Below are 13,362 nucleotides of genomic sequence, written 5' to 3' on the forward strand. Positions count from 1 at the left end.
TAGTGGTCTTGTAACTTGAGCCTTTTGTTTTGTAGTGAATATTCCATATTCCACTTTCTTGAGTTCATGCTTCACTTGCTTCTTTTGGATAAAGTTACTCTTTTTATATTCCCATCATTCCTTGTTTGGGGAATCTGACCACTTCAGGATTGGTGCACTTCTTGACCGTTTGTGGTGGAGGTCTGACGTGTCATCCACTTCCGTCCATTTTGAAACCTCCCGCTCAGCACCTCTTCAATATTTTATCTCCATGATATTCTTCTTCTCCAAACTTAGAGTATTTTATCTGCACATGTTGACTAACATTCAGCCTCTTGGAGAAGTGCCGGTTTATCGAGACCATAAAAGATGTCTCGACCACTTGATGTTTCAATCCCATGTATCGAGAGGTCTATCTCTCGAATATTCTTTACGTCTCGAACTCGATAGGTATATCGAGAGGTCCTTACCTCTCGAACTTGGCTTGTGTCTCGAGACTTAGTTGATGTCTCGTAGACCCTTATTCCTCCAGAGTTGTCTCGTGCCTGCTTCTGATCTATCTGTTTGCTTACAACACGAAAACTTCTAAGTTGTTCAAACAAGTTTACCTTAAGCTTAAATATTTCCCGAGTTGAGCTCAAATTACCCGGTTGTATTTTCGCTCTTAGTTTACTTATCGAACTTACATTGTTTTGCCTATGTATCGAGACTTGGGGATTCTTACTTAACAGTTGGTATCATCAAAACCTATTACATGATGTTCCTAACACCTCCGGGGTAGAAGTTCGGGTGGCATGTACTCTTTACCAGTGCCTCTTTCGTCTGCTTTTCTTTCGGCTTGGGCGTCGTCTTCTGTGTGGCATGGGCGCCTTGTTCATCCTCACCATCGTGTTCAGAGTCACATTTTGAAGTCTAGTTTAGTTAGTTCTTCTAGTCGTTCAGATTCTTTATGTACTGCTTGTCAAATGGGGAAATCTGCGCGTTTCCCTTTATCTAGTGTTCCGTCTTCTAGTTCGAATGTCTTAGATTTAATATACACCGACATTTGAGGCCCTGCTCCTGTTTCTTCTATTAATGGTTACCGTTATTTCGTCATCTTTGTTGATGATTTTACACGTTTTACTTGGTATTATCCTATGCGCTTAAAATCTGATTTGTATGCTATTTTTGCGCAATTCCGTGCTTTGGTTGAGCGTTCTTATGGCTGTCGCATTAAATATGTTCAGTCTGATCTTGGTGCTGAGTATAAGAAGCTTCATTCTGAGTTTCTTAAACTTGGTATTTTTCACTGACAGTCGTGTGCTTACACGCACAAGCAGAATGGTCATGTTGAGCGTAAGCACCGCCATATTGTTGAGACGGGTCTCACTCTACTTGCTCATGCGTCTGTTCCATCCCAGTTTGGGGATTATGCTTTTGAGTCTGCTGTTTATCTGATTAATCGCATGCCCACGCCTGTCTTAGCTAATAAAAGTCCTCACTATATGTTGCATCAGTCTCCACCTTCTTACTCTTTCCTCCGTGTATTTGGTTGCTTGTGTTTCCCTCATCTTCGTCCATATAATCGTCATAAAATGAGTTTCCAGTCTGCCCCGTGTGTTTTCCTTGGCTATCCTGAGTCTTTTCGGGGGTATAGATGTATGGACTTGAACACTAACAAGGTCTTTATTTGTAGGCATGTTCGTTTCGATGAGCATGTTTTTCCTTTTGCTACTAAGTCTGATGTGCAGGCTCCTGTTGCTTCTCCGTTACCACCTTGGGGTGTCGCCCGCCTGCCTACTTCTACTGTGCGACCGGTGGTGGAGCCTACTCCTGTGAGCCGGCGTGTGGTGGTTCCTCGAGGTCGCCGTGCTACTACTACTGCCTCTCATCCGCCTCCTAGAGAGCATGGTCCTATGACTTGTAGTCGGGCTCGGACTGAGGGGGCTGTGTTGGTTGCTTTGTCTGCAAAAATGTGTCCTCCTAAGCCTACCTGTTATACTCAGGCTGTGAGGTTTCCTGAATGGAGGGAGGCCATGGATGCTGAATTTAATGCTTTGTTGCAGAATCAGACTTGGAGGCTAGTGCCGGTTCGTGAGGGTATGAATGTTGTTGGTTGTAAGTGGGTCTTTCGCACCAAGCGGAAGGCGGATGGTTACATTGAGCGGCATAAGGCTAGGCTGGTGGCAAAGGGCTTCAATCAAGTTGCGGGCCAGGACTTCTTTGATTCTTTTTCGCCCGTTGTTAAGCCCACGACTGTTCGCATACTCCTGTCTTTGGCTTTGTCTTCCGGATGGGCTGTGCGACAGCTGGATGTGCATAACGCTTTCTTGAACGGGTCTTTGGAGGAAACTGTCTACATGAGTCAGCCGCCTGGTTATGCTGATTCGGATTTTCCTGATCATGTCTGTTCGCTTCAGCGTTCTCTATACGGTCTTAAGCAAGCCCCGCGTGTATGGTTCACGCGTCTGCATACGTTTCTCTTGTCTGTGGTTTTTCGGTCCTCCAAGACAGATGTCTCTTTTTTTATCTATGCTTAGGGGGAGTCGCGTGTTTATTTGCTTGTGTACGTGGATGATATTTTGGTTATGGGAAGTGATGCTGCGTTTGTGTCCCTGCTTATTTCAAAGTTGTCGGTGGCCTTCAAGATTCGTGATCTTGGTGGTCCTTCGTTTTTTCTACTGTTGATGGGATGCTCCTTTCTCAGAAGCGCTATATGTTTGACATACTGAAGAGAGCAGGTATGACTGACTGTAAGCCCCTGGCTACGCCTATTCCTGTGTCTCGGACTTCGACTGCTTCTTCTGAGCTGTATGTTGATCCTACTCGATACAGGAGTCTTACGGGTGCCTTGCAGTATCTTACTGTGACTAGTCCGGATCTGTCATTTGCGGTTAACTTGTTGTGTCAGCATATGCATGCTCCCACTGAGGATAATTGGGCCCAACTTAAGAGGGTCCTTCGGTATGTCAAGGGGACTACGCATCTAGGTCTGTTGCTACGTAAGTCTTCTAACTCTGTTATTCATGCCTATTGTGACTCAGACTGGGCTGGTTGTCCTACCGATCGGAAGTCCACATATGGTTTTGCTGTATTTCTGGGGTCAAACCTTGTGTCCTGGGTGTGTCGGAAGCAGCGCACTGTTGCTCGGTCCTCCACTGAAGCTAAATATAAAGCCATTGCGGATGTCTGTGCCGAGGTTACCTGGATTGTCTATTTGCTACGTGAACTTGGTGTGCCTCCAGACTCTCCTCCGAAGCTGTGGTGTGATAATCTTGAGGCTACGTATATGTGTGCTAATCCCGTGTTTCATGCTCGCACAAAGCACATCGAAATTGATTATCATTTCGTTCGTGACAAGGTGGCTGCAGGCGAGCTGCAAGTTAATTTCATTTCCACTAAAGATCAATTGGCCGATATTCTTACCAAACCTCTACCTGCTCCTCGGTTTGCTGTTCTTCGTGGCAAGCTACAGGTCGCTGCGTCTTCCTGTGCTTGAGGGGGAGTGTTAGGACTCCTATTGATATACACTTCTATAGCTAGTATAAGTCTGTAGTTTAGTATATAGTTATTCTATGTATTCGTATACGTTTAATATTCAGAAATACAAACCCTAATCGTGGGGCAATCCTAGCCTAATTCTAATTTATTGATTACGAAAGTAGCTGAACTGAATTCTTGAGTGCATTGCCAATAAATCCCTTGGTTAATTGTTTTTCCCTAATTTTGAGATTGTTAGAGCATCAAGATTGCAACATCCCTAATCTGACCCATTCTTTTATCATATAGTTTTCCCTTATTTTATTTGCATATTTTATTTTATTTTCATTCCTTAATCTTAGTTTGCTTGGATTCTAGTGAATTTCAAGACTTTAGTGCCTAGAATTCTACATATCATACAAGTATGTGACATAGTCTCAATCCTCAGCGGAACGATATTTACACCCTCTTTTTACTATCACCATTTTACTCATCAATTCACCACGAAAATGGGGCAATTCCTTGTTCTAATCCTTGTATATTTGTTCACGTGAGTGACTTATAGACTAGAATTCCTATGTGCATTCTCGCCTGATTCATGATTATTTATTCTTGCTAACCCCGTAGATTCTTGAAGCATCTAGATGATAATGCCCCCTAACTTGAGTCATATTTCTTTATGTTGTGTTTATCTTTATGTGTATGTGTTAGTCTTACTATTTACTTAAAATTGTTGTTTGTTTAGCTTCTTGTTGATTTCCTTACGCTAGCGCCTAGTTGTGATTGCATATTACGTGTCATAAACCTCAATCCCCTGAGGACGACATTTCACACATGTACACTCACCATCACTCTTTTTTGCTACAATCAATATATCTGAAAATATTTTAAATATTAGCTCAAGAAATATAATATCAATATTATATTATTATCTAAACTAAAATTTAGGTATTAGTTTGGATATATTTTTAGTTGTTATATATGGATATAAATTTGGTTTGGATATCAAAAATAAAAATCTTACATATATTACACTTAAAGTAAAAATGATATTTTACTCCATTTAAACCAAATATCTCTATAAACATTTTAAATATCAAGTCTAAAAATCACTTGAAATTAAACTTGCATTAATTTTATAACGTTAATCTAAAAAATAATAAATTTTAAAAAAATAAGTGTTAGTAAATAAGTTTTCTAAACAGAAAACAAAGAACGAAAACTGAAAAAATTTGAAAACAAAAAACAGAGAGTAGTTTCGCGAAGAAAATGGGTCTAAGCCTCTAAGTTAACATGTTTATTTGAAATATTGGATGCACGTTTTTCATTTGTCCAGTTTTTAAATTTTTTTTCTTCATTTTTTGTTTGAAGTAAAACGGAAATATCATTAAACATCAAATCAGCCGATAAAGCGTTTTCCATGAAATTCGTAGGGGTAGAAAATCACTCAATATAGTCCGACAGAAAATCGGTTTCTTAACAAAATAGAAAGCAAGTTGAGAGAAATTCCACATGATTTCTTTTACATTATCAATGATTACACTAGTTGGGGGAGAAGTGGGTACTAGCTTTGATTTTAGAGTAGAGCTTGGAGAGCATCAGTTTCGATCTGGATACAATCATAATTTAACATTTTGACCAAACTCAAAGGCTTCTTAATGCTTAAAGCTTCAGCTTCCTCATAATTTTAAACACCATTACCCATCATGTATTTGGCAGCAAGGAATTGAAGGAGTCATTATTGTCTCTGAGAACACACCCAAAACCAATCATGTTTTTGTCATGGAAGGTTGCTGCATCAACATTCATTTTGAGCCAATTTTCAAAAAACTTTGGCTAATGGGTAACAAATATTTTAGGAGGGCTATTGAAAAGTCTAATCTAAGCAACCCTCCAAATGAGCAAAAAGTTTAGAAGCATGATTACAAATCCTCTTAGATGAAGGGAGCTTGATTGTTCCAAACTTTAGCATTTTTTGTGTTCCAAATGTTCAGTATATAGCAATAAAGTGGTTGCATCACTCTTCATATAATTTTTGCAGGTTGGTAGCAACCCAATAAGAGAATGGCACATAGTTTAAGCTGTCTACATTTGGCCCTTCAATATTCCATCAACATTTTGCTAGTTCACACCCACTAAAGAGATGCAATTGAGTTTCATCTTCAGAAGAGCAAAAAATGCATATTAGAGAGCAATTTATGGGTTTGGTGTGCAAGTTGTCTAAGCCTCTAAGGTGGGTAGAATATTGGAACATGTTGTTATGAAATATTATTACGAAAATAATATTTCTTGGATAATCACAAGCACATAAACGAAAAAGGAAAACTGGAGGGGTTTAACAAGAGTCAAGCGAAACACTCTTTCCTTAAAACCTTATTTGCTACTTCCCAAAAGTGCTAGGAGCGTTGTAGCCAAGGTTTCCTAGGATAAAACGTGTTAGCAAAGAAGGAGTAGAAGTTCGAGAGAGAAAGAATTCGTTGTGTTTTTGTGTGTGTAAATTTGCTGCTTCTACCAACGAATTATATAGGAGTTGAAGATTAAATAGCAATTAATCATGGCATTAATCTGATAAATAAATCAGACTTTTTACTCCTATAACATCCGACCATTACCTGAGATTTAATTCAGAATTTAAAAATTGGAATTAATTCAATATTAATTCCGTAACAGATGAATTAAGTCTCTGTCGTACACAAGACGAGATGAGAACACGAGGAGTAAAGCCCGAGTTCGTCAGATTACACGAATCATGCTACCAGAAGGTCGAACCGTTAACCACTCTGGTTCACGAACCATTGGAGACGAGACCACGAACCATTAGCACGGTCGCTAGTACTCTGGTTACCCGAGCCATTAGTAGCTACGTGTTGAAAAAATGTTATGAAAATTCGGCATAACTAAGTCTGCAAGGCTAGCTAATTGTGCCCGCAGGTGCCGGCGCACACAAGTCAAGCCTTTTCAGGCTCATTTTGGGATTTGATTTGCACCCCCTGCGCGCAAGAGAGAGCCCCCATGCTATACAATTCACTAAGTCTTAGAAAGGCTCTTGTATAAATAGTGGTGCAAACCCACTTCCCAAACCAATGTGGGACAAAAGCTTACTTGAAGCTTTTACCTCTATTTTTCTAACTCAAATGGGTCAAATTTGAGAACCAATTTCTCATTCACCCATTATCCGTTTTGTGCGTACTATATATCAATTTCTTCGTCTAATTACGAAGAACCTGAATCCACTTTAACCCGACCAAAATCGGAAGTGGACCCCACATATATTTGTACCACAAAATAGCCACTAAAATGGCCATTTTATGCTATTTTTCCAACATATGTTTGCCAAAAAAAACAACTTATTTGGGGGGGAGGGGGGGGGATATATGAAGATTCCACATCTTTGTCCACCCAAGATCATAAGACAACTCTTCATTGTATAAAGACTTTTTTCCTCCTATCTCTATATAAGTTTGTCTTCAATATCTTTGTTTGATAAATGCCAAATACAACATGTTTTAGGGGGTGTTTTGAGGATAAAATGTGGCTATTTTGTGGTGGAGTTGACTCTTGTGTGCTTAGAATGACTTAACTTGCTATAAATTGAGTATAAGGACTAATTTTGGTCACTCATGTGCATTGTAGGTAAACAAGGTTATTTCAAGGACATTTTGATCAATTTAGAGCCAAAACGATAAGGAGTTCAAGAATGCACGTTCATGCAATGGTCGTGCGGTGGTTGAGTATGCAAGGTCTCAGTGTTTTGATCATATCTCAGCCTAAGAGTATCCAAATAGAGTGATTCAAATTGACTTGGGAAGGCAACTAGAAAAGCTACAACTTATGTAGAAACCATAAAGTCTAATTCAAACATCTTTAAGATCAAATTACACGAGGAAGTGCACGCTCGTATAGAAACTGGTAGAAAGTTGCACACCCATTCTAAATGGTGATGCAAGGGAAAACACAACAGAAATAGTGAGTTGCACGAGGGCATGCACGCTTGTGCACTCACTCATGCAACCAAAACAGTGTGTTACAACAAGACTTTGCATGAGTGTGCAAGGGCTGGTACACAAGGACGAAAATCAGCAAAATGAAGATTTTGAGGCTTTAAAAGCTCAAGGGACTAAGCTTGATGAAGGAGTTAGTTTTAGATAACTCTTAGCACTTTTTCCATCATCTCCAAGGGTTCCTTGGGAGAAACTGATGGACAATTTTAAATAGTCCTCGCAAGTGCACGAATCACTGTAGTAATAGTGTGCAGAATGCAAGGGTCGAACCCACAGGGAATTGATACGATGCAATTGAATAACTTAAAATTAATTAGCTTGAATGCAATATAATAAAACCGAAACTAGTAAAATAACTTGGGACAATAAAATAATTGAAAACCCGAACAAACGAGATAGCATGCAACTTAGTAACTAACACGAAAAACAAAGCTCTAGGAACATGAATCAATTACCATTACTAGTTCTGCATATTAGTTCAACTTGCCCATCAATTAAGGGTTCGTTCTAACTATTATCTGACTAATCCGTATGGCGTCCAGATTCAGTCACGTATTCTAATGGTTCATACGCTTAAGACGTTTATTTAAACCATTAGAACCCATTAAGTCAGGAAGAACTTACGGAATACCCGATTTATGAACCAAATAAACAACTTAATAAGACAACTAAATTATTTATCTTTTTATCTTACAGAGCATTAAATTACTAAGCATAGTGTGTACTCAATAATTCTCTCAAACAGACTAATAAAAGCTAAATTGGCCAGATTCAACTTAATTAATCGCAACCCAAATTATAAGATAAAACTTAATTAATTGGCAAGATTAAACATAAATTAATGCATAAATGTCATGGCAATATCATCATATCCCTAGATTAACAAATTAACAAGCCATTAACGTAAAGAATTTGTAATTAAGATTAAATTAAGCACAAGGCACTGCAATTAAGAACTCTAATCGTAATTAAGGTAGCAGCACAATTCTAGACTCAAACAAATTGCAAAGGTTTACAAATCCCAACACAAAGCAATGACTAATTGAATTTAAGAAAAGAATTTAAATAATGCACCAGAAGTTCATGGAGCCAACCCACTTCAATTCATATTTACTGCCGTGAAGACCAGAAAATCACGCCACCTCCGTCGAAATTAAATTGTGAGGCTTCTGTCCAGGAATCGCGAACCTAGCTACGTCTGATCGGGAGTTTGGATGTGCAAAGATTCTTTTTGTGAAGATAGTTTTTTGGAGAGCGAATTGATTCCAGAATGACGAACTTTGGTCACTTTTTATATTGCTCAGGTTCAACCGTAACTCCGCGGATTTGGTGGATGAAAAAGGCTTTGGATCAACGGAGGCCACTAACACTTCCTTCAGGTTCTCTGCGTCGTTGTTGACTAGAAAAAGGAGGAGGACCATCTGTTTGTTCGCCGCAAAAGCTTTTGATAATTGGACTAATTCTTAATATTTAAAAACAAATAAATCATACTTTAATTAATTAAATAAAGCTCAAATAGAATTAGCCTATTGATCTAACTGCAAGCTAAATTATTAATTCATTGTTTTATTTATAACTTATAATTATTGGATAAACATAAAGTAAATACAAATATAATAACTTAATAAGATTAAGCATAGAAATATAACTATATAATAAAAATTATAATAAAATAAAGTATACAAAATGCGCTTATCAAATTTCCCAACACTTATTTATTTGTTTGTCCTCAAGCAAATACTTTATTAAAAGGAAAAGAATATAAAAGAAATTAGAACGATAAACAAAACATTAAATTGAGCTTTACCCAAATAGCCTCCCAAAATTATTGCCTCATCAATGCAAGATTAGTGTCAACTCATAGAGTGCATAAACACCTGACTGGATATTAAATAACTTCAACATGTTTATTCATAAAAATAAAGCTTATATTCGTGTGCTGATACCCATTATATGAGCTATACAAAAATCCAATAAATATGAAAATTTCACAAAATACAACCTGAATCAAATTCAGAAACATTCTATCACAGTGCAGGTGCAAAATATGATGGAAACAAGGATCAAGGCATTTATTAAAAATTAAAATGCGAATATTCGTCTCTTCCAAAGTTCACTCATTATTTTTTTATTTATGACTTTTTCCAAAGAGAACTTCCCCAAAAAATCTCGCCATTTTATGTCAGGCATGTTTGGGTTTTCAATTTTGTGTGTACTCATAAACCAGACCACCACACTTATTTATTTATTTATGGTACATGTGTAGGTAGCTGATTCAGCGGAGTAGAATCTCTGATTTATTGCAAATAAAATAAATAAATAAGCACTCTCATTTTTTTGAATATATATATATTTTTATTTTTGACCTCACTTATGCCAAAAAGATGATCCTTGAACCCAACAAACTACACCACAATTTATAGCACTCAAGAACTATTTAGGAATTTGAAAAAGATAATATAAAGTGAAACTAACATACAAACCATCAAAGAAATTGCATAAAACATATAAGGGTGTTCGCGATTTTCAAATTCTATTTATTTATTTATTTTTGTTTCTTTTTTTTTTTGGAAAGTTATTCAAAATATAAAACTAAAGCAATCAATAATTAGCCACATGCAGTATACACACTAATAGAGTTGACAAAACCTGCATTATTTTTTCTCATAGGCTATTCAAAATATTCACAAGGGTAAAGCTCAAGCTAATGCTAGAAATTTAAAATAAAAAGGTTTATAAAAATAAACATAAGAAAATTAAAAAATTTGAAATTTTTTAAAATTTTATGATTTTTAGGCCAACTCCCTTCCCCACACTTATTTTCAACATTGTCCTCAATGTTGAGAACAAAAACTATAAGAGAACACAAAACCAAGAGCTCATCAAGTTATTGAAAAATGGCATAACAAGCAAAAATGAAAATAAAGGAGAAGGGAAAGAGAATTGGGTTGCCTTCCAAAAACGCGTCAGTGACGACACGGACATTCATAATCCTGCAACTCTACCTGTTCAACAATATGGGCTGATGGTTCCCCCTCGAAGTACTGCTTAAGTCTTTGCCCATTTACCTTAAATTTTTCACCTGTTTTTGGATATTCGATCTCGCAGGCACCGTGGGAAAACACTTCAACTATTACAAAAGGTCCTGTCCATCTAGATTTTAACTTACCTGGAAACAACCTCAAACGAGAGTTAAATAACAATACTTTCATTCCAGGTTCAAAATTTTTCCTCAAAATAGACCTATCATGATAGGCTTTGGTTCTCTCTTTATAAAATTTTGAGTTTTCATACGCCTCATTTCTTATTTCATCCAATTCATTCAAATTTAATTTTCTTATCTCACCAGCTCTCTGCAAATCAAAATTCAATAATTTAATAGCCCAATAGGCTCTGTGTTCCAATTCCACTGGCAAATGACAAGCTTTACCAAATACTAACCTGTACGGGCTCATACCAATCGAGGTTTTGTAGGCTATCCGGTAAGCCCACAATGCATCATTCAACTTGATAGCCCAATCTTTCCGAGAAGGATTCACTGTCTTTTCCAAGATTCCTTTAATCTGCCTATTACTCACCTCAACTTGGCCAGAGGTTTGTGGATGGTACGGAGTAGCCACCTTGTGAGTAATACCATATTTTTTCAGAAGACCTGCAAAAAGTTTATTACAGAAGTGGGTACCCTCATCGCTAATAATAGCTCTGGGTGTCCCAAACCTGGCAAAAATATCTTTCAAGAAATTTAAAACAACCTTAATGTCATTTGTCCTAGTGGCCACAGCTTCAACCCATTTCGACACATAATCAACAGCCACAAGAATGTACTTATAACCAAAGGAAGTGGGAAAAGGCCCCATAAAATCAATTCCCCAAACATCAAACAGATCTACAACCAAAATATTTGAAAGGGGCATTTCATGACGCTTACTTATATTACCAGTCCTCTGGCATCTATCACACTTAGCACAAAATTCAAATGCATCCTTGAACAAAGTGGGCCAATAAAAACCAGACTGCAAAACCTTCAATGCAGTTTTCTTCCCACTAAAATGTCCTCCGCAGTTTAGAGTGTGACTGTGATTCAAAATATTTTGCTGTTCAAACTCAGGGACACACCTTCTAATAATTTGATCAGGACAAATTTTAAACAAATAAGGTTCATCCCAAAAGAAATGTTTAACTTTAGAAAGAAAATGTTTTTTTCCTTGCGAATTTAAGTCTGGGTGAAATTGACCCGAGACTAAATAATTCACAATGTCTGCATAGCAAGGTTCTTTATTCTGTAACGAAAGTAACTGTTCATTAGGGAACCTGTCATTTATAGGAATATCAGAATTAGGAGAATTATTAGCAGCATCAGGTAAACGAGACAAATGGTCANTCTTGCAGCAACAAAATCCATCTTATGAGTCTAGGTTTAGCATCTTTTTTAGCCAACAGAAATTTCAAAGCAGAATGATCAGAATAAACAATCACTTTAGAACCAATCAAGTAAGAAACGAAATTTTTCTAATGCAAAGACTACAACTAACAACTCCTTTTCAGTAGTTGTGTAGTTAACCTGAGCATTATCCAACGTTTTACTTGCATAATGAATCACATAAGGCAGTTTATTAATTTTCTGTCCTAAAACAGCACCAATGGCATAATCAGATGCATCACACATTATTTCAAAAGGATGCTCCCAATTAGGTGCAGCAAGAATGGGAGCAGAAGTTAATTTTTCTTTCAAAAAGTTGAAAGCAGACAAACATTCATCATCAAACTTGAAGACAACATCTTTTGCTAACAGGTTACACATAGGCCTACAAATTTTTGAAAAATCTTTTATGAAGCGCCTGTAAAAACCTGCATGACCAAGAAAACTTCGCACTTCTTTCACAGATGTAGGGGGAGGTAGTTTAGAAATAACTTCAATTTTAGCCCTGTCAACCTCTATGCCCCTGTCAGAAATTATATGTCCCAAAACAATGCCCTCTTTCACCATGAAATTACTTTTTTCCCAACTCAAGGTTAAGTTCATTTTAACACAACTTTCAAGCACAGAAGATAAATGAGAAAGACAGTCATCGAAAGAATCACCAAATAGAGAAAAATCATCCATAAACACTTCAACATATCTTTCGATCATATCAGAAAATATTGAAAACACTTCAACATATCTTTCGATCATATCAGAAAATATTGACATCATACAAACATATCTTTCGATCATATCAGAAAATATTGACATCATACAACTTTGAAAAGTCGCAGGTGCATTACATAACCCAAATGACATTCTGCGATAAGCAAACGTGCCAAACGGGCATGTAAAAGTTATTTTTTCCTGATCTTCAGGTGCAATAGGAATTTGAAAATAACCTTGAAAGCCATCTAGAAAACAGTAATAAGCATGCCCAGCTAATCTTTCTAACATTTGGTCAATAAAGGGCAAAGGAAAATGATCTTTTTTAGTGGCAGCATTCAATTTTCTATAGTCTATGCACATGCGCCACCCAGTTACTATTCTAGTGGGGATTAATTCATTTTTTTCATTAGTGACCACAGTAATTCCAGATTTTTTTGGCACTACATGAACTGGACTTACCCATTTACTATCTGAAATAGGATAAATAATACCTGAGTCCAACAACTTTAGGACTTCTGCCCGTACAACCTCCTTCATATTCGAATTTAACCTGCGCTGAGGTTGACGGACAGGGGTTGCTCCTTCTTCAAGTAAGATCCGATGCATACAAACTGTTGGACTTATTCCTTTAATATCTCCTACTGTCCAACCAATTGCACTTTTATATTTTTTTAATACCTCTAACAACTTTGTTTCTTGTTCCTGTGAAAGGTTAGAGGCAATTATTACAGGATAAGTATTATTTGGACCTAAGAAAGCATATTTTAAAGAACTAGGAAGAGGTTTTAGTTC

This window comes from Ipomoea triloba, chromosome 12 (genome assembly GCF_003576645.1).
Source record: "Ipomoea triloba cultivar NCNSP0323 chromosome 12, ASM357664v1".
In the NCBI taxonomy this organism is placed as follows: Eukaryota; Viridiplantae; Streptophyta; class Magnoliopsida; order Solanales; family Convolvulaceae; genus Ipomoea; species Ipomoea triloba.